At 54.1% G+C, this 22,742-nt stretch overlaps 1 protein-coding gene across 1 annotated transcript in view; it reads left to right on the top strand.

Moving 5' to 3' along the window:
• LOC310921264 (olfactory receptor 14A16-like) overlaps positions 1-22,742 on the top strand; it is a gene marked incomplete at both ends in the record, with an annotated part of 496,219 nt that overhangs the window by 319,582 nt on the left and 153,895 nt on the right. The window lies entirely within an intron of this gene.

Raw genomic sequence — 22,742 nt, 5'->3', positions numbered from 1 at the left:
CACTTGTTTCTGTTCAGCTCTAGAGCCAGCTCTACTAAGCACAAATCATCAGCTCTGATAGCAATGGGATTCTAAGTCCCTCAGAGTAAATTCAAATGGGCTGATTCAACTGGACTGCAAATTGCTCTGAATTAGATAATCCCCCCTGGCTACTCTGGGGAGGCAACATTCTCTCTGCAAAACTGGGCTTTTAGTTCTTTTCAAGCTCTGCAATGGAAAATTAGGAAATAGCCAGTGATGCCTTTGCTCTTGCTGCTGCAGACATGGAAATGGATTTTCTTGCAGCCTACTCAGCTGGCCCTCTACTCTCTACTGACACAGGCCAAGCTCACAGCTTGCTGCACAATTCTGAAACACCAGGAACATCAAATGTTCCTTTCTCACTCACCTCCGGATTGGCCCCTCTGAATACCCGGCTCAGGTGACCTGCAGTGGGCAAGGGAAAATGAACCAGATTCTTTGAGAAAACTGGAAACAACCGGAGCATTTTTAGGTCTCCCAGTCCACATTTTCAAAGTTGTGCTGCTTAGCCCAGCAAAGGGAGGAAATGACAGACTCTGCTGCCACAGACTGTCCCATGGAGGGAACACAACCCCTGCAGGTTCCCTTGCAAATGCTGCCCCACAGCCCTGGCCACAGACACCCCCTTTGGAGCTGAACGTGTTGGCAGGAGGAGCTTTACCCAAGTGGCATCCAAATGGTCTTTCTGTTTCCAAATTAACTCAGTCACTAAGAAAGAGCAGGGAGACGTACAAAAGCCAGGTTAGGTGACACCCAGGGGAAACCTCTACTTACGTGCCAGGTTAGTCATGAAATAGGTTGAATAACCTATTCCATAAGCAGTGAAAACTGCAGCAGCAAGTTGCCCAATCATTTTGGGAACTGCTGTGCAGGTTTTCAATCTGCTCAAAAACAAGAAAAAACAAGTGTCTTGTCAGCGAACACTGACAAAAACCTCCAGTACAGGAGCGAACTCCTGCAGAGAGCAAACCCAAGAGCCGCTCTGACACCCCTGAGGCCTCCCGTGCTCCAAGGCAACCTTGTGATGTCACCACGAGCACGTGGCAACCGTGCCCTGACATCACAAAGCAAAGGCTCTGTGCTGGTCTGTGAATTGCTGCAGGTGGATGGAGTGATGTTTGTGTAGGCCCAGGCTGCATTTTTCCCCGTGTCCCCCCTGGGCTGCCTTTTTCAGCTCTTGTTTTTCCCCCTGTGCCCCCTGTGTCCCCTGTGTCTGTGCTGGGTCCCAGCTGGCGGCCGGGCCGGGCGGAGCAGCAGTTCCAGCCCCGGGTGTCCCTGGAGTGCTGGGAGCTGCCGGTGGCCCCAGGCACTGTCCCCTGAGGAGCTGCTGAAGGACAGGGAGACACAGGGGGCTGAGGAGGCGCTGACGCTGCAGGGACGGTGCCCTTGAGCTGCTGGGGGCACTGAGGGCTCTGGGGGAGCAGAGGGCCACGGGGGCACTCAGGGCACAGGGAAGTGGCACAGGCTGAGGGCGCTGGCGGCTCCAAGGCCCCGGGATGGCTCCGAAGGGATGGAGCGGGCTGAGAGGACTGTGAGGGGCTGAAGAAACTGAAGGGGGCCGGGGCTTTGCCCAGGGCACGCTGGGGCTCAGGGGATGGAGGGGCCAGCAGGGAGCACACAGGGCTCCGGGCCTGCAGCTCTGCCAGCCCTTGAAACCAATTGCAGAGGCTCCACTTTGGCCACAGCTGCCCTGCAGACCTTGAGCACAGGCGGGCACTGACAGGAGGCAGCAGGGAGAAGCTGAAGGCCACCAGCTCCAGCAGTGCCCAGGGAGCTGCTGCTGCCAGCCCAGAGCCCGGGTGAGGCCGCAGGGCCGCTCAGGCAGCCTGGGGCTGAGGGGGGCCTGGCCTTTGGCCCTGGCCTTTGCACAAACTTGTTCTTTCTCCCCCTCCTGGGGAGGCGCTGCCATTTGCCCTGCCCTGACTGAAGGGCAGCTGCTGCCAAGGGAAACGGCCCCATCCTGACTCAGTGTTCCCTTTGCTCCCCACGGGTCCCATCTGCTGTCCCTGTCCAGGAGAGCTGCTCTGCACGGGACGAAGAGACCCAGGGAGAGCCCGGGGACTTGGGCAGCTGCAATTCCTGCTGATGGACTTGGAGCTAGAGATGGTCACAGTGGGACTGAGAGTTACAAGTTGATGGTTATTTCTATAGCCTGATGTAGACTGGTATTTGTACAGGTATATATGTATGTCTATTGTTCTCTTGATGCATGTATATTGATGTGCTGACACCTGTATTTATACTGACAGACTTGTTCAGATGTATGGCTGTATAGTTTTGTTGGTGGGTTTGTAAGGATTCTTTTATTGGTACATTGGTATTTGTATACTTATAGATAGGTTTTTTGTGTGTGTAATTCTATATGCTTTGCGTTATGTCATATGAAATATAAATAATAGATTTACATCTGTATATTCTATAGTTATGAGTGTACAAATATCGAAATATATTTTAAGTTGTATGGTTATAGAATTCTGTTTCTTTAGTACTGCGTCTAAGATCCTTTAGAGAGAGATACTAATATTTCTGTATTTCCATATGGGCTGTATAGTTGGAATAATATGTAATACATTAAATTGTTAAATATCAATGGCTATTTCTGTATAGTCAGTGGTTGTAGAGGGTTTCAAAAAATCAATTTTTTTAACTGAAAGTAATAATTGTATTTATTTACATAGCACAATTGTAACAATAAACTAGTTTTCTAATCTTGGATATTTGTGTGTTTCTATACCAGCAGTGTGGGTGTTGTAATTTAAAAAAAATTTCATATTTCAACCAAAGTTGATTGTTCTGTATTTGTACATTAGTATTGCAGATGTCATGATCTGCAAGCAATTCAATGTTTCCACTAAAAGAAGTGTAGATTTGTGCTGCCCAGAGCAATGAGCAGATGTAAAGGTGACGATGGGGGAGGATTTTGTCCATGGAATTGTCCAGCCATGCCCAGCACATGCCCCACTTGCACTCAGGCTGGGCAAGGCAGGCACAGATTTGGGATGGCAGCAGAGCCACACCTTGGCCAAGAACTGGCTGCAAAGGCTGCTGAGAAAACTCCGGGACTCCACGCAGCGTCCAACTCCAAGCAGAGCCACCCAGGGAGGACAAATCCACCCCCCAGGCCACGGGCAGCTCTTCAGGAAGCGCTCCAAGTGTCCCTCTGAAGGTCATCCTGGAGCCCAGGAGCCAACAGGGATCCTGAGCCAGCTCCGCTGCCTTTGGCAGCACTTTGGCCAAGGAGCTGCAGCAAGGGGGAGGCAACAGGGACTGGGACTGCTGCAGGCTGGGCAGGAAGGGCCATGGACACTTGTGCTGACATGCTCCACAATCCACAGGGATGGGGGAGAACTGGGAAGCAACAAGTTCTCCCAGGCATGACAGGGATGGAAGCCCTTGGGGTGGAGTTCCCTGCAGGAACTGCCAGGGGAGGTGCTGCTGGGATCAGCAGCAGCAGAAGGCAGCAGGATCTGCTCCTTTTCCTGGCTCTGTGTGCAGGGCACAGGCAGTGCTGGCCCTGCTCCCACAAAGCCCTTGCCCACGGAGGCTGCAGGCTCAAAGCAATCCCAGTGCAGAGAGAGGCTTTGCAGCTGAACTCCACTGCCCTTGTGTGTGGGGCTGGAATGGCTCTCATGCCAAAGCACAGCAGGGAACCAGGGCTTGGGGAGGCAGAGCCTGTAGAGGGAAAGAGATCAAGCACTCACATTCCTCAGACTCCTTCAGCTCTCTGCTTTTGGAGAATGAGAAAGAAGCAAGCTGGGGAGAGGCACATGCAGTCCTTTGAAAAAACATGGTGTCTAACAAGTCCTGTGGGAGAAGAAAAAGAGGGAGCAACCTTGCCTTGTTTTCATAGCCTGTGTCTTCTGCAGAGGAGACAATGGGATGTGCAGGAGGGGAGGGGAGGAATAACTGTGATAACCCAGTCTGCCTTGCTGTGCACTGATACACTTTGTAGCAGTGACCATTAGAGGTAAGGCCAGATTATTATTTAGCATCATGACACGCTGCTGCTTCATTGCAAAACTGCCCCAGTGTGGAGAAAATCAGCTCAATTTCTTGTCACTTTAAGTAGATGTGGTGAGAAACAGTGAAATGGATTAAAACAGGTTTTCTAACCTCATCATCCAAAGGGAATTTTGTAATGTGTTTTCTCCTTCATTGTATGCACAACATTGTTGAGTTCTTCTGTATTCTCCAGGGAGCAATCCCCTAGTGACTGAAAAAGAAATGGAGGATTATGGCATTCATTCTCTTTTAACACATACTTGCACTAAGCTGTAGCTTCAACTTAGTAAGGAAAAGGAGAGATTTTCTTTAGTCCTGCAGTGTGGAATAAATGGTGTAGGAACAGCCACAATCCCAGCTGTAAGAACAGCGTGTTCTGGGTCTTAACAGGACATTGTGGACAAGAAAGCACCACAATCTTCATGATTCACCTCTTACGTCAAACCAGAATGGTTCATGGTGTCAAAGCAGCAGGTGATGGGAATAACAAATGTCCCTGGGCTGGGGCAGAAGCCTGGGAGTCAAAGGCTTGGGAAAAGAGAGCTGGCCAAGGCAGGCCGAGGTGCAGGCAGGCATTGGGCTGAAGGCAAGAGGCAGCTGGTGCTGCCAGCACGGGAAGGGACTCCAGGCACAGGAGCTGCCGGCGGCAGGAGCAGCTCCTGCTGTCACTGCCAGGGAAGGACTGGCAGCAGGCAGGAGCAGCGGGCACATTGCTGATGGACAGCTGGCAAGTTGGAGTGGCCAGCCCAGGAACAAGAGAGGTGCTGCTGCTTGGAAAAGTAGTTTATGGCATGGCTGCATCAGCCTCACCAAGGTCAGGCTGTTACAGTCCGGGCCATCATGCAAAATGCCTTCCAGCACAGAGTCCCCATGGCCCAAGCAGAAGCAGCAGCAGCAGCAGCCCCGATACAATGAATTCTATTCCTAAATCATCCAACCAGCCACCAACACGATGCTGTTCCTGTCTTTTTGCACCTCTCCTGGTCTAACACAGTTGTGTGACAATGGGAATCATTTCTTACACAAGGCCTGTGCCTACAGCCTGTCTATTCTGTCTGGCAATGTCAGCAATGCTCTGGTATGTTTATATTATATCTAGGACTCAGTTAACTTTGTACAAGGTAATGCTGCTGAACTTTAAACTGGAGTTTAGGGCTTTTCTATCAATTAATACAGTCTCTTATTTCTTTAAGGCACTTAAGGCATATTTTTACTCACCTAAAACTAAAACTCACATTCCCACTTCATGTCTGTGTGACTTTATGGATCTCAGTTTCCCCGAGGGTTTCAAACCAGCCCCTGCATTCTTTTCTGCCTCTAAGCCTGTGTGCCCGGGGTCCTGGGAGATTTCTATCTGCTTTCCTACAGGGCTGGGACACGACTCCATGGGTCCCTTCTCTCCTTGTTCCCAGGCCTCCACACGGTGCAGGTGGTTTCCAGCTGTGACCTCCTGTCCAACGGAGAATCCATGGATCCCAGTTCCCCCAGTGTAGACCCAGTTACCCCCAGTCCCTCTCAGGGTGTTCCCAGTCACCCCCAGTATGGTCACAGACACTCCCAGTAAATCCCAGTTACCCTCAGCACAATCATGGTCATTCCCAGCCACATCCACTTGTCCCAGTAAGGTTCCAGTTTCCACCAGTACGATCCCAGTCACTCTCAGTCTAATCCCAGTATATCCCAGTTGGTCCCACTCTGATCCCTGTGCCCCAGTTCTGCTCCTGCTGGGTCCCAGTGTGCTCTGATCCTGCTCCAGTGGGTGCCAGTGCTGGGCCCAGTGTGTCCCGGTGTATCCCGGTGTGTCCCGGTGTCCCAGCCCATCCCAGCCGGTCCCAGCCCATCCCGGTCCCTTTCCAGGTCCTGCCCCTCCCGCCCCTGGAGCTGCCGCCGGACACCCCCCCAAGATGCTGCCGGGGCTCGGGGGCTCCGTCTTGGCTCCGTCTGCCGGGGCTGGGGCTCGGCCTCCCCTGCGGGAGAAGGTGAGGGGGGTCCCCGGGGCTCGTGTCTCCCCCTCGGAGCACCCGGGACTCCCCACAGTCCCCCCGTGCCGGGCTCGGCCCCTTTTCTCTCCCCACAGCTCCTGAGCCGGCTCCTGCTCCCCCCTGGGAGGGGCTTTGGGGAGCCCCCCCGGGAGCCCCTGGAATCCCCATTCCCGGGCACCGGGACCCCCCCGCAGCTCCTTCCCTGGCCCCGGGACCCCCCGCGCCCCCTTATCCTGCCCCGACCCCGCCCCGCAGCCCCTTGCCCGGGGATCCTCCTCTCCCAGCCCCGGCATCCCCTGTTCCCGTCAGCCCGGGGAGCCCCGGACCCCCATTCCCGGCCATGGGTTCCCCCTGCACCCCCTGACCCGGCACCGACAGCCCTGCGCCCCTTTCCTGGACATCCCGCCTCTCCCTGCCCACAGAGCCCCCTTGGCCTTGGCCCACAGACCCCCTGGGCCCCTCCTTTCCTCAGCACCGGGGACACCCGGGACCCCCATTCCCAACCATCCCGGGTTTTCCCACCTTTGGATGGGAGTGGGGACACCGGGGACTCTTGGAGCTCCCTTTCCTAAGCACAGGAACCGCTTTAACCCCACCCGTCCCACATCCATCCTTTTTATGCCCAACTCCCCTGAGCCACTGCTGGGGAGGGACTTGCTGCAGAAATTGGAAGCAGAAATTAAATTTAAAAAGGGGAAGGATCCACAAGGAATTCCTGAATCTAAATTTGTCCAAGTTGCTGCATGTTTTATACAGGAAAAATTGGATGCAATCCCTGCCCAAGTGGAAAATGTGGTCAATCCAATAGTGGGGGCCAGGGGTGTCCCAGGAAGATCCAAGGCAGCAGAACCAGTGAGGATTGCACTCAAACCAGGAGCCACAGCAAAGGGAAGGAAAAAACAATTCCCTCGGAAATCAGAGAACTGGAAGGGATTGGCTCCTGCAACTCAAACATTCCTGCAGCACGGTCTGTTAGTGCAATGGGAGCCCAAATCCAACAGCCCAATTTTGGCCATTGAGAAAGCAGATGGGGAGAGTTATCCATTAGGACAAGATTGAAGAGCAATTACCAAAACACCGAGGACATAAACCCAATAGTGGCCAATCCCTACACCCTTCTGACCACATTGACAGACGAATTAGGGGGGTTTACTGTTGTAGGTGCCTTTTCCTGCATCCCTGGGCATGAAAACAGCCAGGAGCTCTTTGCTTTGGAGTGGGAAAATCCTGAGACAGGGAGGAAAACTCAGCTCACATGGACAGTTTTATCACAAGATTACAAGAACAGCCCCACAATATTTGAAAGCCAGCTAATAAAGGAATTAAAAGACTGGAAAAAACAAGAACCAGAAGGGATTATTCTTCAATATGCAGATGACATCCTGAGTGCAGCCAAAACTAGAGATGGTTGCACACGACTTACCCTGAGTTTATTACACTTTTTGGGAGGGAGTGAGTCCAAAGTTTCCAAAGACAAAGCACAGATGGCCAAGGAAGCAGGAGTTTACTGGGGCCTGGAGATCTCCCGTGGACACGGGCAGCTGAGCAAAGAAGGGAAAGAAGCCACCTGTGGACTCCCAGAGCCCCACACTGGGAGAGAGAGGCAGCTTTCCTGGGAATGGGGGAGTGGCGTCCTTTGTGGAGGGCTGATTATGGACTGCTGGAAAAACCCCAACATCGGGCAGGAAAAGCAGCCGAGAAAAGAATTATCCTGTGGGCTGAGAACACTAGAGCAGCATTTCAACAGCTGAAACACTCTCTAGGGCCAGCCCCAGCCCTGGCACTGCCAGACTTAACTGAGCCTTTGGAACTTTTCACAGCCCACAGATGGAATCTGGCTCTGGGGGCACCAGCACAGCCTCGGGAATCCACGGAGGGCTGTGGCCACTTTTCCAGACAGACAGACAATGTTCCCCAGGGCTGCCCAGGATGCCTGAGGGCTGTGGCAGCCACACTCCTCCTGATGCAGGAAGCCCAAAAACTCCTCCCTGGGCGACACACTGCAGTGTCTGTACCCCGTGCCCTGTTCCAGCTGCACTGGAACAAAAGGGGGGCACTGGCTACCTGGGAACCCGATGCTTAAACATCAAGCCCAGTTATTAGAGCAGGATGATGTTACCCTGAAAACAACTTCTGTTGTTGGCCCTGCCATGGTTGTGTCCTCCACCTTCATTGACAAGGAGCCTCAACATAACTGTTTACAGACATTTGGAGAAGTCTGTTCCAGTCGATGGGACCTGAGAGATGTGCCCCTGGAAAATCCAGATTGGGAGCCTTTTACAGGTGAGAGCAGCTTCATGAAAAACAGCCAAAGGATGAGGGGTTATGCAGTAACCAGGCAGGATAAGGTGATGGAGGCAAAGGCCCTGCCAGCAGATGTGTCAGCACAGAAAGCTCAACTGATTGCACCAACCAGAGCCCTGGACCTGAACAAAGGGAAAAAGGGAAATATAAATATCTGGACTGACTCTAAATATACATTTAGTGTTGTCTAGCCCATGGAGCCATCTGGAAAGAGAAAGGACTTCTGAACACTCAAGGTAATCAAATCAAACCTGCTGAACAGGTACTTGCCCTCTCAGAGAGCATTAAAAACCACACAGAAGTAGCTTTCATGCCTTGTAGGGGTCACCAAAAAGGGAAAAGCACTCCAGAACTGGGAAACAGCTTTGCTGATAAAGCAGCAAGAGGGATTGCAGAAAAAGGTATTCTCGCAGTAATTCCACAGAAAGATTAATTTGTCAGGGTTCAGCCCAAAATATGACCAGGCAGAGCACAAACTAATCAAGTTTCTCAAAGCTGAGATGACAGAAGGTGGGTGGGCTGTTACACCACAAATCAGGTTGTAGTCCCACCCCTGATCCTGCCAGAGCTGGCTCAAAGAGAACATGGAAACACACATTTGGGTGTTGAAAACCTCCTGAAACAGCTGAAAAAGGCAGTAATAGGAAAGGGAATGACTGACATGATACAATCAGTAGTGAGCAAATGTGAAATCTGCTGGAAAAACAACCCTGACACCAGGAAAAGAGTTGTATTAGGAGTAACAAAAGCAGGGGATCTTCCTGGAGATTACTGGCAAATAGATTTTGTGGAGTTACCATGCAAAGAGGGATAACATTAGTCCCTGTGAAATACTATATGGCAGACCAGATCAGATCCCACATAGTTTTGGTGAAATTCACTTGAAGGAGAAACTTGATTTCTAGAGATGTCTAATGGTTTTAGATTGCACTTTGCAGAAGCTCCAGACTTACCTGGTGCTGACCAGACCCCCAGGACTGGACACAGCTGTGCATCCATTCCAGCCTGGAGACTGGTCTGTGTCAGTGGTGGGACAATGATCCTCTACAAGCCAGTCCTGCTGACCACTCTCACCACGGTCACCATTGCTGGCAAAGGACCTGGATTGGCTATTCCAGAGCTAAGAGAGCTCCTGCTCCTGGAACAGCTGTAAAAACACAGACTGCGACTGATGCAGACAAAAACATGCTTTAAATGATTTCTCCTCTGTACTTAAAGAACTGTACACAATAGCCATTATTCTTCTTTGCATGACACCTAACTGTACAAGACAATGCTACTGTTGGATGTTTATTACTGGTGTTTAGTATTTTTTTTTTATGGCTAGATATTTATCTCTGGTTAAATGTTTATTACTGCAAGCTGTTCACTATTGTTAGTTACTTATGTGTGATAGAACACCTATTATTAGTAAATATTTAGGACAGAGACTCAACAAGAAAAGGCCTTGTCAAGCCTCTAAAGGGGGGAAATGGTGCCTGAAGCTTTAGTTTTCATATTTGCAGATTCTGTGCTGCCCAGGGATGCAGTTCTGAGCCTCATATTCAGTGCCAGTCAGCTCTTCACGGAGCACGGAGACAAAACAAATCATTTTTTTCTGCAGAGAACCAAGGACACCTTTCAGGCCCAAAAGCACAAACAAGGGTGCACAGCAGGGAGGAACAAGAAGGATGAGACCTCACAACCTGAAGCTGTAATTGGACAATTAAACCCCAATATGCAAATGGCCCAAAACTTATAAAAGTGTCAGATCTGGTGCCTGGGCAGCCATTTTTTTGTGCCTGTTCTTGGTCCAGCCGGGGTGCAGCCTTGGTGGGGCTCCTGTACTGCCCAGGGTGGATCCTGGATTCAATAAATACCTACTTTATTCTCTGTCCCTGCCCAGTCTCTGTTCCAGGTCAGCCTCCCAAGGCATCAGCACGGCCTGGCCCAGGGACACTGAGCTCCAGCACTTTGGGCTGCTGTGCCCGGGCTGCTGCCCTTGGGCTCCCAGCACAGGCCAAGGGGGGACAATCCCCTCCAGAAACTGTTGTTGGCTTTAAGCTTTGCTCTGGAACATCCCCAAGGAGCCACCTGCAGGGGCCGGAGCCCGGCCGGGTGCCCGGGGCCACCAAAGCCGCTGGGGCAGTGCCCTCCTGCCCTGGGCAGGGCAGAGAACACCCAAGGAAAGGCTCCTGCTGGGCTCAGGGCAGGGACAGGGCACTCCCCTGGCGCTGCCACGGGCACAGCAGAGCCGGCCTGGGGACAGCATTGGCATTGATGGCCCCTGGAATCCCAGCAGGGATTGCTCCTCACCTCACTGCTCTCATTGCATTGGTCATCCATTCAAATCATTTCCCCATGGAATTCCCATGGCAGTGGGCTGGGGGGAGATCCATCCATGGAATTCTCACCTGACTGGGATGACAGTGAAATCCAGCCATGGAAATTCCATGGGAATTCCTGCATTCCCTGGTCTCCCCATTTCTGAATCCCACATTCCCCTGGGAATTCCCCTTCCCCTCCCACACCCACCTTTGTGCTCCAGAGCCTCCCGACCATATCTGATGTCTTTTGGGGGCCCTTCCACACAGGCGTGTCCCAGGTAATGCTTCATCTGCTCCACCAGGATCCCTTTGCATTCCCAGCTCCTCTGGCTGATCCAGTGGCACCGTGGGACACTGCAAAGCTCCCGGATCCCAGCTGGAAGGAGATGAAATCCCACCCGTCGTAGCCGTACCGGTGGGATCCATGGATTCTCCATTGGACAGGAGGTCACAGCTGGAAACCAACTGCACCCTGTGGAGACCTGGGAAGGAGGAGAGAAGGGACCCATGGAGTCGTGTCCCAGCCCCACAGAGCCCCTTGGAGCTCCCTGGATTCCCATTCCAGCCCCACAGATCCCCCCCATCCCCAGAGATCCCATTGCATCCCCTCAGAGTCCTCCATTCCCTCCATCCCCTGGTTATCCCAATATCCCAGCTCTGGCTATCCCAATATCCCAGGCCTGACTATCCCACAAAAATTTAATGTTAACATTAAAAAATTAAATATTTACCTTTAGTAATTCCAGCAAATCCCTTCCTGCTCGATGCAGTAATCTATGAATGCCCTACTGTTTCTCAAACTTGTATTTTAATGTTTTACAAAAATATGATTTTTTCAGATGGGCCAGTTGCTTCTACTGCTGTGACATAATCACCTTCTATAGGTACTAAAGCCTTGTTCAAAGCAGAATATGTTGCTCCAGTGTCAACTAAAAATTTTATTTCTTTGTGTCCTCCCCAAATATCTCAGCTCTGGCTATCCCAGTATCCAGCTCTGGCTATCCCAATATCCCAGCTCTGGCTATCCCAATATCCAGCTCTGGCTGTCCCAGCTCTGGCTATCCCAATATCCCAGCTCGGGCTATCCCAATATCCAGCCCTGGCTATCCCAATATCCCAGCCCAGCTCCCGCTGCCATCCCCGGTGTCTGCGGCTCCATCCAGCCCCGCTCGCTGTCCCAGCGCTCGCAGGGGGTCCCGTCCCCGTCCCCACAATCCAGGACTGGGGGACCCCCGGGCCGGGCTCCGACAGCGCCACTTCCAGGGACTGCAGGGAGTGGGGAACTGGGGGGACACGGAGATCTGGGGGAGCTGGGGGGCTGAAAGTGGGAGTTTGGGCATCCAGGGGGGTCAAGAGGCCAAGGAAAGGGGGGACTGGAAGAGCTGGGACAACTGAAGGAGGTTCAGGGGCTCAGAGTCAAGGAAAGGGGGTGCAGGGACTGGGAGAGGTGGGATGGGGTGTCCAGGGAATCCTGTGCCCAGCAAAGGGGGCGCCAGGGCTCCTCAGTGTGAGGAAAGGAGGGGCTGGGAAATGCAGGGATGGGGGCCCAGGGGTCCCAGGGAGAAGGAAAAGGGGGGTCTGGGGGCTGGGAGAGGCGGGGTGGCCGGGAAAAGGTTGTGTTGGTGCCGGATCAGGGGGTGCAGGGGGGTCTCAGGGCAGGGCAAAGGGGTAAAAGGGCACCTGGGTTCTCAGGAATGGGGGTGCAGGGGGATCTCAGGGTCAGGGAAATGGGGAGCAGGGACTTGGAGAGGTAGAAGGGAGTTCCAAGGAGTCCTTGACCCAAGAAAGGAAAGTTCAGGGTTTCCCAAAAAGGGGGTACCAGGGTGGGGACACTCAGAGTGTTTGGGAAAGGGGAAGTTCAGGGGGTCTCTGGTTTTGAAGAAAGGTGGGGCTGGGGCTGGAAAAGGCAGGAATGGGGGTCCAAGGCATTCCACACCATCCCAAAGTCAAGCACATGGGAAGTCTGGAGGGTGGGAGCCATGGGATGGCCGGGAAAAGGGGAGCAGGGGGTGCTGGTGTTCAGAAATCGGGAATTCAGGGGGTCCCTGTGCAGGATAAGGGGAGCAGGGGGTGCTGGTGTTCAGAAATGGGGGATTCAGTGGGTCCCTGTGCAGGATAAGGGGAGCAGGGGGTGCTGGTGCTCAGAAATGGGGGATTCAGTGGGTCCCTGTGCAGGATAAGGGGAGCAGGGGGGTCCCGGGGCCGGGAATGGCGGGTCAGGGTCCCGGGGCCGGGGGTCCCACTCCCCCTGGCCCCCCCAGGAGCGCCCCCAGCCCCAGCCCTGGAGCCATCCCGCTGCTCCTGCTCACTCCCAGCAGGATCCCAGTAGGATCCCAGTACAGCCCAGTCACTCCCACTCCTGGCATTCCCCCCGAGCCCCCGGGGATCCGGGGCATTCCTGGTGGCCACGGCGCTGCCCAGGTCACCAAGAGGCGCAGGGAACAGGAGGAGATCCAGGCTGAGGAATTGACAAATGCCCTGGGGCACACCTGCCTGGAATGGCTCCGGAAATGTGTCAGATATGGGCGGGAGGCACTGGAGCATAAAGGGGGGGAGGACAGAATTCCCATGGGAATGTGGGATTGGGAAATGTGGGATTAGGGAGGGCAGAATTTGGGAACATGGGAATTCCCGTGGGGCCTCCACGGATGGACCCCACTGCTGTCCCATTGCCATGGGAACTCTGTAGCTGGATCTCACTGCCATCCCATTCCCATGGAATTCCATGGGCAGATCCCATCCCCATCCCTCTCCCAGGGAAGCTCCAGCCCAGATCCCCCCCAAACCCATCCTGGGGGTCGCCCTGTTCTTTGCCCTCCCCACCCCCCACAAGACTCCTGGGGGTCCCCCCATGACCCCCCCGGCCCCCCCAAACTCCTCCTGGGTCCCCCCTCATCCCCCCACGGGGATTCCTGGGAGTCCCCCCGTGTCCCCTCCCCCAGGACTTTGGGGGTCCCCCCGACCTGTCCGTGCCCCTCCCCCGTTTCTGCCCCCCTGTGATGGTGGGGGGTGGGGGCCGAGTGCTGGTGCCCCCCTGCCTGCAGCAGATCCAGCGCTGGGGGCACTGCAGGGGCTCCCTGGCCATTTGGGCTCCCCTGGGATTTGGGGTGACCCCCCGGGCCCCAGGATCTCCCTGAACACGCTGACGCTGCCCGGGCACAGTGAGAAGGTTCAGACCCGGCTCGGGGTCCCAGCTCTGTCACCGGCCCCGCCCAGGGACCCCCAAACCCTCCCGGGACCCCCAAACCCTCCCGGGACCCCCAAATCTCCCTGGGACCCCCAAACCCTCCTTGAACCCCCAACCCTCCCGGGACCCCCAAATCTCCCTTGGGACCCCCAAATCTCTCCTGGGACCCCCAAATCCCCCCTGGCACCCCCAGCCCCCCCCGGGGCTCCGCTGCCGGAATCACCGGGAGTGGTGTTGCCCTTTGAAGGGGAGTTTTCCTGGGAACCCAAAACAGGCGCCTCTTAAAGCGGCCATGGCAGAGAGAATCCCAAAAATCCACCCCCACCGGGTGGGGGGCAAAACATCCCCCAGAGGGTCTTGGAATGGGGGTCCCCTATAAAATGTCACCTGACGGGGGTGATGAGGTGCTCCCAGCACAGCCCAGTCACTGCCAGTCCTGGCATCCCCCTGGGCCCTCTCTGCCTTCCGACCTTTCCCGGCTCCATCCCCGCTCGTCCCGCGGGCTGCGAGGGGTTCGGGAACGGGGCAGGAGGAGGAGGGAGGGAGGAAGAGGCGGAGTGGCCGCGGGAAGCGGGAGGAAGAAGAGCAGAGGAGGGAGCGGGCGGCTCCAGCGCTCCCTGAAGCCGCAGCAGCCCCGGGACCATCAGCCCCATCCCGCAGGTGCCCGGGGAGGGGGAGCTCGCCCCAAATATCCCGGGTTTGGGCTCCCTGGGCTTGGGGTTTTTGGGGGGATGTTTGGAGCTGGCAGGGCTCCAAAGGCGAGGCGCAGATGGCCCTCGGGGGGACATGGAGGGGTCCCCGGGAGGTGGTTTTGTTTGTTTGTTTTTGGTTTTGTTTTGTTTTGGGGGTTTTGGGTGTGGTTTTTGTTTGTTTGTTTGTTTGTTTGTTTGGGTTGGGTTGTTGTTTTTTTGGGGGGAAGGAGGTTTGTTGAACCCCCGTGTGGTTCCAGTTTCCTTGGCATTCCCAGTATGACCCAAGTCATTCCCAATTATTCCCCAGTATGGTACAATTTGCCCCCAGCAGGGTCCCAGTTGCTCCCAGTTCCTCCTTTTTTCATCTGCTGTGTTCCCAGTTCTCCCAGTTACCCCTAGAAAACCCCCATCACTCCCAGTATGATGCCAGTCTCTCCCAGCAGGGCCCCAGTCACTCACAATTGGTCCCAGTTCCCACCAGCACATTTCCAGTGGCTCCCAGTGTGATCCCAGTCACAACCTGCATGGTCTCAGGTACTCCCAGTATATCCCAGTTGCCCTTGTAGTCATTGCCAGGCACTCCCAGTTCCCTCAGCATGGATCAGTTGCCCCCAGTTTTATCCCAGTCACTGCCAGAACCTCCCAGTTGTCACCAGTATGCATCCTGTCATTCCCAGTTGCTCCCAGTGTATTCCCAGTTGATTCTCAGGATGGCTCTGGTAGCTCCCAGTAACCCCAGTCAGGGTCCCATCACAGAATCACAGAATGTGCAGGTTGGAAGAGACCTTCAAGATCATCGAGTCCAACCCAGCCCTGACACCTCAACTGGATCATGGCATCGAGTGCCACATCCAGTCTCTTCTTAAACACATCCAGGGATGGTGACTCCACCACCTCCCCAGGCAGACTATTCCAGTATTTAATCACTCTTTCTGTGAAAAACTTCTTCCTACTATCCAACCTATATTTCCCTTGTCACAGCTGAAGACTGTGTCCTGTCCTTCTGTCAGTTGCTGCCTGCACAAAGAGACCAACCCCCAGCTGTCTGCAACCCCCCTTCAGGAAGCTGTAGAGAGTGATAAGGTCACCTCTGAGTCTCCTTTTCTCCAGGCTAAACAGCCCCAGCTCCCTCAGTGGTTCTTCCTCTGGCTTGTTTTCCAAGCCCCTCACCAGCCTCGTTGCCTCCTCTGGACACGTTCAAGCGTCTCAAGGTCCTTCCTAAACTGAGGGGCCAGAACTGGACACAGCACTCAAGGTGTGGCCTCACCAGTGCTGAGTCCAGGGGAAGAATGAGCTCCCTGCTCCTGCTGGCCACACCATTCCTGCTCCAGGCCAGGGGCCATTGGCCCTCTTGGCCACCTGGGCACACTGCAGGCTCATGTTCAGCCGCTGCTGACCAGAACCCCCAGGTCCCTTTCTGCCTGGGCACTGTCCAGCCACACCATCCCCAGCCTAGAGCACTGCAGGGGTTATTGTGGCCAAAGTGCAGGACTTGGCACTTGGACTCCTTAAACTCCATCTTGTTGCACTCTGCCCACCCATCCAACCATTCCAGGTCTCTCTGCAGAGCCCTCCCACCTGCCAACAGATCAACAAATGTCCCCAGCTTAGTGTCATCTACAAATTTACTAATGAAAGACTCAATACCCGCATCCATGTTGTCAATACAAATACTCAACAGAGCTGGCCCCAGCACAGACCCCTGAGGAACACCCCTGGTGACTGTCCCCAGCTGGATGCAGCACCATTCCCCACCACTCTCTGGGCCTGGCCATGCAGCCAGTTCCTAACCCAGCAAAGAGTGCTCCTGTCCAAGCCCCGGGCTGCCAGCTTATCCAGGAGTGTGCTGTGGGAGACAGTGCCAAAGGCCTTGCTGAAGTCCAAACAGACATCCAGAGCCCTTCCTGCATCCACCAGGCAGGTCACCTGGTCATCAAAGGAGACCAGGTTGGTCAAACACGACCCACCCCTCCTAAACCCGTGCTGGCTGGCTCTGACACCCTGGCCATCCTGTAGGTGCTGTGTGATGACACTCAATATAAACTGCTCCATTACCTTTACCAGGTACTGAGGTCAGGCTGACTGGGCTATAATTACTGGGATCCTCCTTCCCACCCTTCTTGTGAATGGGTGTCATATTGGCAGCTTCCAGTCACCTGGAACCTCAGCAGTGAGCCAGGACTGTTGGTAAATGATGGAGAGTGGCTTCACAAGCTCATCTGCCAGCTCCCTCCTCACCCTGGGGTGGATCCCATCTGGCCCAGAGATTGATGAAACCCAAGTGGCTCAGCTGTTCTCTGACTGCCTCCTCCTGGATAACAGAGGCACCATTCTGCTCCCTGACACCATCTACCAGCCCAGGAGGGCAGTTGTCCCAAAGGCAACTTGTCTTCCCACTGAAGACTGAGGCAAAGAAGGCATTAAGCACTTCTGCCTTCTCCTCATCAGCAGTTACTAAGTTCCTTCCCTTATCCAATAGAGAGCAAAGGTTGGCCTTGCCTTTCCTTTTCCATTTTTGTATTTATAGAAACATTTTGTATTGTCCTTTACAGAAGTCACCATTTTAAGTTCAAACTTACCTTTGGCCTCCCTAATTTTTTCCTACATGCTCTAGCAGCCCCCTGAAATACTTCCTGAGGCACCTGACCCTCCTTCCAAAAATGATAAATCCTCTTTTTATTCCTGAGTTCATCCAAAACCTCCTTGCCCATCCAGGCTGGGCATTTGCCTTGTCGACTCATCTTTCGGCACACAGGGACAGTCTGTTCCTGTGCCCTCAAAATCTCTGTTTTGAAGAACACCCAGCTTTCCTGAACTCCTTTGTTCTTAAGGGATGCTTCCCAAGGAACTCTCTGAATAAGTCTCCTATATAGGCTAAAGTCTGCCCTCTGGAAGTCCAGTGAAAGAGTCCTATTGATGTTCCTCCTGATTTCACCAAATATCAAGAACTCTATGATTTCATGATCACTCTTCCCCAGTCGTCCTCCAACCACCACATCTCCCACCAGCCCATCTCTATTTGTGAACAGCAGATCCAACCTAGTCTCTCCCCTGGTGGGCTCACCTTCCAACTGTGACAAAAAGTTATCACCCATGCACTCTAAAAATTTCCTGGACTGTCTCATTTCTGCTGTATTAAGTTCCCAGCAGATGTCTGGCAGGTTGAAGTCACCTACAAGAACAAGGGCTGGTGATCCTGAAACATTCTTTGGCTGATGATAGAATAAGTTGTCCAGCTCTTCTTCCTGGTTGGGTGGACGATAACAGACTCCCAGTAGGATGTCAGCCTTGTTGGCTTTCCCCTTATCTCACCCATAGCCATTCAACTGAATCTTCATTAGATTCAATACCTATTGCATCAAAAGCCTTCTTAATATAAAGGGCCACCCCTCCACCTCTTCTCCCTTTCCTGTCTCTTCTGAAGGGCCTGTAGCCATGGAGTGCAGTGCTCCAGCTGTGTGAGTCATCCCACCACATTTCTGTGATGGTGACTACGTCACAGCTTTGCTGTTGCCCCATGAGCTCCAGCTCCTCCTGTTTGTTACCCATGCTACGTGCATTGGTGTACGTGCCCTTCAGCTGGGCTACTGATTTCAGCCCTAAATCAGGCTTAGCACCCTTGGGTCTGCTTCCAGGCAGCCCAGCTGCATCCCCTTCCCCCTCCAAACCTAGTTTAAAGCCCTCTGAATGAGGTCAGCCAGTTCCTGAGCTAAGAACCTTCTACTTTTAACAGAGCAGGAACCACGAGGTTGAGCACTCCCTGAATTCACAGCCCCCCACCCATGGGATCATCACCCCCCATCCCACAGGTGACCAGGGAGGGGGAGCTGGGCCCAGATATCCTGGGGGGTCCCTGGGTTGGGTTTTTTTTGGGGGGGATGTTTGGAGAATGGAGAACTCTTAAGGTGAGTGGAAAATGCCCCTTGGGGCGCCATTGGGGGGTCCCAGTGGCAGCTGCTGGCAGAGGCAGCCTGGAGGAGCAGAGCCCTGTGTCCCCCAGGAGCCCAAAGTGGGGAGCCCAGAGAGGGGGGAGCGCCGCGATTGGCAGGACCCTCAACAGGCTGGAGAGGGGCAGGGGGACTCCTTGGACCCCCTGGACCCCAAAGCAGAGAATAAGGGGAGAAGGGACCTTGGGCTCCCAAAAAGCTCCAGCATCCCTGTGAGGAGATGGAAAAGGGGGGAAGTTCTCATATTCCTGGGACTCCCAGCAGCCGGAGGAGGGCAGGGACTGAGTAGACGGGGGATTCCCTGGAACAAGTGTGACCTCCAGCAGCTGGGACAGGGGAAACCCCTGAACACCAAAGGGGAGAGACCAGAGACAGGGGAACTCCTGGGAGGCATTTTCAGGGCTGAATGATGATGTTTGGGAGGTTTTTCTAGACCCCAGATGTGCAGGGACCTATAGAGATGGACTTGGGCAAAACCTTAAACTCAATGTGCTCATCCCTTGTTTTCACCCCAAATCAGGACCTCCCATTCCAAAACATTGGTCAAGTGGAGGAGGAGGCTGCAAGGAAGAGGAAAATGTCCCAGGACAGCCAGGCAGGTGAGGAGGAAGTCAGTGCCCCTTTCCCCCTCTCTCCTGCTCCATCTCCCAGCCCAGCACGGCCCCCGGCTGCAGGACAACCCCTCTGCCAACCCTGTCCTGACAGGGATAGACTGGAGGGATCCTCTTCCCCTTCCCTCTGGCATGGAGGCAAATCCCATCCTCTCCTTGTCCTTCCTCCCCCAGACAAGGAGCTGAGGTTGGAGACCAGGGAGGACAAATCCCCACACCAGAACCTCATAGATGAGGCCATTTTGAGCAGCTCCACAGTGCAAGAATCGAACGGGGAAGAAAAGCCCCGAAGATCCCACAGGAGAAGAGGCTCCAAACCCATCCCAGGGTCCTCTGAGGAGGAAAGATCCACCCTGAGCTGAGAAGGTGGACAGAGCTTCAGTCGGGGCTCTGAGCTGGTCCATGAGCAGCTTCATGATGGGGAGAAGCCCCACAAGTGCTTGGAGTGTGGGAAGAGCTTCAGCCGGAGACACCACCTGATCAGACACCAGAGGATCCACACTGGGGAGAGGCCCTATGAGTGTCCCCAGTGTGGGAAGAGGTTTCAGACCAGCTCCCATCTCCTCTCACACCAGCGCATTCACACAGAGGAGAGGCCCTTCCGCTGCCCCGACTGCAGGAAGGGCTTCAAGCGCAGCTCCACCCTTGTCAGGCACCGGCGCATCCACACTGGGGAGAGGCCCCACGAGTGTGGGGAATGTGGGATGAGCTTCACCCAGAGATCCAACCTGATCAGCCACCAGAGGATCCACACCAGGGAACGGCCCTATGAGTGTGAGCAATGTGGGAAGAGCTTCAGCCAGCGCTCCCACTTGATCTGCCACCAGAACACCCACGCTGAGGAAAGGCCATACAAGTGTGGGGAATGTGGGAAGGGCTTCAACCAGAGGGGCCAGCTGATCATCCACCAAATGAGCCACACTGGGGAGAGGCCCTATGAGTGTTCTGAGTGTGGGAAGAGGTTTCAGACAAGCTCAGATCTCCTCAAGCACCAGCGCATTCACACTGATGAGAGGCCCTTCCGCTGCCCCGACTGCGGGAAGGGCTTCAAGCAAAACTCCAACCTCATCACTCACCGGCGCATCCACACTGGGGAGAGGCCCCACGAGTGTCCCCAGTGTGGGAAGAGCTTCACCCAGAGCTCTGCCTTGACCCAACACCAACGGAGTCACTGGTAAGGGGAGCCCTGTGAGTGCCCCAACTGTGGGAAGAGCTTCATGTGAGTCTCCAACTCCATCCTCTATCAGAGGACTCACATTAGGAAGAGCTCTGGTGACTCACATTTACTATGATCCATGCAGGGAGGACACCTGTCCCTTCCCCTGCCCCTGGCAATGATGTGAGATGGGATTGAAGAACGTCAGGGTCTAGTCATGGCCCTGTAATTTTTTTTGATCTCATCTCTTGTCATTGCCCAGGGCAGGAAAAGAACCCTCTCTCTCCCTAGGAGAATAGTGTTTTTTCCAGGCAGGAGAAAACACATGGTTGGGAAGAGTGACTCAGTGTTGTTATAGTTTTCCCTGTATATAGTTTGTCTATCCTTTCTGTTATCGTTGTTTCTATTCCTGTTTGTTCCTTATCTTGTTGCAGTTGCCAGTAAATTGTTTTTATCCCAGCCTGGGGTCTTTGCTTTTTTTACTTTCAGTGGGAGGCTGGAGGGCAGCGAGGGGCGGCATGGTTTTAGCAGGAGCAGGAAATTGGGCAATCCCATTCCTAAAGCCCGGCCCAGGGAAACCGAGCATCACAGCTGGTGCCAGCCCTGGCTGCCCTGGCAACAGCCTTGGGAGCGGGTCCCTGGCTGGGGGCTGTGGGAACCTCTTCCCGCTGGGGCCCAGGGACAGGACTGCAGGGAATGGCTTGAGCTGACTCGGGGCAGCTTTGGGTTGGATCTCAGGAAAAGGTTTTTCCCCCAGAGGCTGCTGGGCCACTCAACAGGCTCCCAGGGAAGGGTCACGGCTCCAGGGCTCTCTGAGCTCCAGCAGCCTTTGGACAGCGCTGCCAGGCCCAGGCTGGGATTGTTGGGCTGTCCTGTGCAGGGCCAGCAGTTGCACTCCAGGATCCTGATGGCTCTCTCCCAACTCAGCCCATTCTGGGATCCCTTCTGGCATCCCCTGGCCCTGGCAATGGGACTGCAAATGGTTGCCATGGCATGGGACTCTGGCCCCAGGCCTGAGCTGGGATGCTCAAGAGCCCTGTGGGCAGAGGCAGTCCCAGCCATGCCATGGGCACATCCCAGGGCACCTTGGGCTGCAAAGGCACCCATCTGTCACAGGCACTCACAGGGGCTCCACGGTGACACCCCAGGAGTGCCCAGGCTGCCAAAGAGCCAGGATGTCCCAGACACTCCCAGGGCTTCCTGTCATGGGCACAGTGGGAGCTTCAGGCAAAAGCTTCATTTCTTCTTTGGAGAAACTCCTGCCGAGTCATGAATGGGAGAATCAAACTTAACCCTACATAAAATGCTTTAATGAACATTTGCTCTTTCCACAAGTCACTTGTGATGAAAATGCAAGCAAATCCCAAACATTAATAAACTGACAATACAACAATTATGGTGGCATTTCCAAGTTTCATCCCACAGGAAGGTCAGCATCAATTAACTGCACCAGACCCGGGGGAAATCAAAGCACAGCCTTGTCAGGACTGGCCTTACCCTGATCTGACCCGTGGTGCATTTGGTGCTGAGCCCTGGATCCTCAGGGCTTGAGAGGAGATTGCACAAAATTGCACAAACCTTTCCAGAAGGCAAAGTCAGAGGAAAAACCCCAAAGTGTCTGGAAGCATTAATGGGTCCCACTGAGGTCCATCCCCAACATTGGCTCCTCGTGGACTCCTTAAAGGGGAGAATTGGAGGCCAGAATTGCACAAAATCCTCTCACAGACTCAGTGTGGGAAGGAACATCCAAAGTATCTTAAATACCTTGAATCTCAAAGCATTAATGAGCCCCACTGAATGTCAATACAGAGCTCCCAAGGGACTCATTAAAGCAGATAATTGGGGCCATGATTACACAAACCTGTCAAAGACTCAGAAGCAAAAAGAAGTACCTAAATTACCCTGAGTACCTTGAAACATTAATGAGCCCCAGTGAGTGTTGTTGCTGGCTAAGAACCTCAAGGGACTCATTAAAGCAGATAATTGGAGGCCAATTATCACACACAGCACTCAGACTCAGTGTCAAAAAGTAGCTCTTTAATAAACTTTGAGTACCCTGAATTACTAATGAGCCCCACTGAGTGTTCTTATTGACTAAGAATCCCAAGGGACTTGTTAAAGTAGATAATTGGAGACCAGGATTGCACAAATCTCTCATAGACTCCAAGGCAAAAGCTAAACCCAAAGTCCTTTGAAGAACCTGCAGTCCCCGGGAGCATTAAGGAGCCCCCCCAGGGCCATTCCTGACCAAGGCTCCCCAGGGACTCCTTCCAGCAGATCCTTGAGGCCACTGGGATGGGAGGGGGATGCTGAGGGCAGGACAAGGGGCTGACAGTGCCCAGCCTTGCTGGGACTGTGCCAGGAGGCCCCAGGGCCTCAGGACAAGGTGTCTGCTCACAGCCCTTGGTGGCACAGAGGCTGCTGTGCCCCAGGGCACCAGGACTTGGCTTCTCTTTGTCCCCACCTGTCATCACTGCCTGCAGTTCTCTGCTCTGCCTGGGGCCTGGGGACGCTTTCTCTGTCATGACACTCAG

Source organism: Zosterops lateralis (assembly GCF_965231275.1).
Source record: "Zosterops lateralis genome assembly, chromosome: 33".
Lineage (NCBI taxonomy): Eukaryota > Metazoa > Chordata > Aves > Passeriformes > Zosteropidae > Zosterops > Zosterops lateralis.
This window is presented reverse-complemented; position numbering and strand designations above follow the sequence as displayed.